Source organism: Callospermophilus lateralis, chromosome 14 (assembly GCF_048772815.1).
Source record: "Callospermophilus lateralis isolate mCalLat2 chromosome 14, mCalLat2.hap1, whole genome shotgun sequence".
NCBI classification, from domain to species: Eukaryota; Metazoa; Chordata; class Mammalia; order Rodentia; family Sciuridae; genus Callospermophilus; species Callospermophilus lateralis.
In genome coordinates, this window is record NC_135318.1 from 65,537,465 (window position 1) to 65,540,114 (window position 2,650).

The 2,650-nt window shown below is 37.0% G+C and overlaps 1 pseudogene; it reads right to left on the reverse strand.

The window, feature by feature from the left end:
* Positions 1–1,176: 1,176 nt before the first annotated feature.
* Positions 1,177–2,349, reverse strand: LOC143380013 (dnaJ homolog subfamily A member 1 pseudogene; annotated as a pseudogene).
* Between the last annotated feature and the right edge of the window lie 301 nt (positions 2,350–2,650).

Below are 2,650 nucleotides of genomic sequence, written 5' to 3' on the forward strand. Positions count from 1 at the left end.
TACAGATAACTTTCTTCATGTATTTCCTTATGTTTGGCACATCTGGCTGGTGTACCAAAACAATTCATATGGCCAATCTTGATTCCACCCTCCCATAAAGAAATGCTATATTCTTACTAAAAAGAGGGAAATGGATGGCATTGAAGAATATAATGCTAAGTGAAGTTAGCCAATCCCCCAAAACCAAATGCTGAATGTTTTCTTCGATATAAGGGGACTGATTCATAGCCAGGTTGGGAGGGGGAGCAAGGGAGGATTAGATGAACTCTAGATAGGGCAAAGGGGAGGGAGGGGTAGGAAGCAGGCATGGGGGTAGAAAAGATGGTGGAATGAGATGGACATCGTTAACCCAAGTACTTGTATGAAGACACGAATGGTGTGAATATACTTTGTATACAACCAGAGATATGAAAAAAAAATGTGATCCATATGTGTAATATGAATTGTAATGAATTCTGATGTCATATATAACAAATAAGAATAAATAAAAGATAAGTAATAATTGGGTAAATTGGTCATGGTTTTGCCATTTCAAAGGACTAAGAATTTTTTTTTATTTTATTGAATGCCATTAAATGATGTCTACCATTTTGGAAATTTATTCTTTTAAAATACAAAAGACATAATCTTTAAGTTGAAAAATTTTTCTAGCATTATAGAATTGAAAGAACTTTTTGCCAGTTAAATACAGTTTTAATTTTATAGCTTAATCATGAGGAGTCATACACTGAAATCAACATGTAAGAATATAGCATTTAGCAGGAATATAGCATTTCTTTATGGTGGGAGGGGACATCAAGATTGGCCATATGAATTGTTTTGGCACACCAACCAGATGTGCCAAACACATACCTAGTGTTTTAGTCCAAGTTTGTCCACATACACAGCTGAAATCAATTACAAGGTATGGCCTAAGAGATGCCAGGGGAACTTTTTTAAAAGTAGTTTTTACAGTTATTAAACAACTTTTTACACACAAAAGTCATCATACACACAGGGCAAAGTCAGAACTTTTATATTTGTGTTTATTCTACATTCAATTTTTAAAACACTACTATACTTGAATATTAAAACAAAACACACAATAGCAGGTAGTGAGCATATTATGATTATAGTCCTTCACTCATTCACTACTGCATATAAAATGCCTGTAGTGACTGTTATTTACTGGACCCACTAAGGGGTTTGACACTGAACACCATCTTTGAGATGATGTTCATCATCCTCATATGTTTCTCCATTATGATGGCACCATCTTTCCTGGATCAAAGTCCACCAGTTCTACCCATTTCATCAGTCTCTTCTATTTCCCTCCTCTCAGGTAGGAGTTTTTCCAGTGAAGAGAGTTTGTCAGGAAAAAGAAAGCCATTTTCAGGAACGTTTATCTTAAACTCAATGATTAGGTGATCCCTTTCACAAGGTCTATGATAAATTGGCTTAACTTCATTTAGCAACACTCTGTATCTCGTGTTTGACAATCCGAACTGCATGAGAGGTGATGAGTATGGTTTGAATATCGAGAGTGGATATTGGCTTCTGGAAACAACATAAAGCTTCCACCAGCTGTATGTTCATATACGTGAAAAGGTCTTTTCCTCGTTGAGTAAAAACAACATAGTCCTTCTAATCTAACACAATGAAAATATCTCTTGGTTCCAATTCTGGCTCTAGGTCTCCTTTACCATGTCTATATTTCATGCTTTTGTCAATATGAACTTCTAGAATCTTTTTCTCTTGAACTCTCTTCCTGATTGCAGCTTCTACATCTATCTGTAGGACTGATCTGTCCCCCATGGCCTTGGCAATCCATGCACAGACAGTGAATTTGCTGAATCATTCCAGGTCCAATCTGATGAATTCTTATTTGCATTCCAGTATCTCAGCAGTTGGGATACCCCTCTATTGTTCCATTGGTACCACCTCAGCCTTCACATTTGTCATAAATCACATTTTTTTTTTCCAGAGCCAGTTTTCTTATTGCACCATTATATAAATTTATATAAATCTAACACCACTGAGCTGATGAACAGTGTTTTTATTTCTCCTTTCTCTCTGCATCCTTCCTTCTCTTCCAAAAAACATATCAAAGATGGCCATGGGGGAATCAAAACCACCACCTGCTACTCTCTCCTTAATTGCCTGTTCCCCTCCGTTGTCATATATTTCCCTTTTCTTGGCATCAGAGAGAACTTTATAATCTTGAGAAATCTGTTTGGACTTTTCTCCTTCATTTGGATTCTTAGCAGGGTGGTACTTTAAGTCCAGTTTCCTGTAAGCTTTTTTCATTTCTTCCTAAGTGGCATTGGTTTTGACCCCCAAAACATTATGCTAAGTCGTTTCTTTCATCATTTTCTACAGCCGGTGAGCAGGTTGGAGCAGATGTGGGGGAGTGGAAAGGGGTGCATCACTGAGTGCAGCTTGGGCAATCACCTTTCCTCCCTAGAATTGGAAGAATTTAACAGTGAAAATTTATATAATCAACATCGAGATTTTATTACCAAAAATTTACTTTAAAACCTATCTATGGTTTTCAAGTATTTATATATGCATCAACCACTCTGAGGGAGGAGCCCCAGAACGGGCAGTTTCTTCCTGATTACATGTGCCAGGCCACTTGGATGGATGGTAATGTACAGACTAACAAAACAGT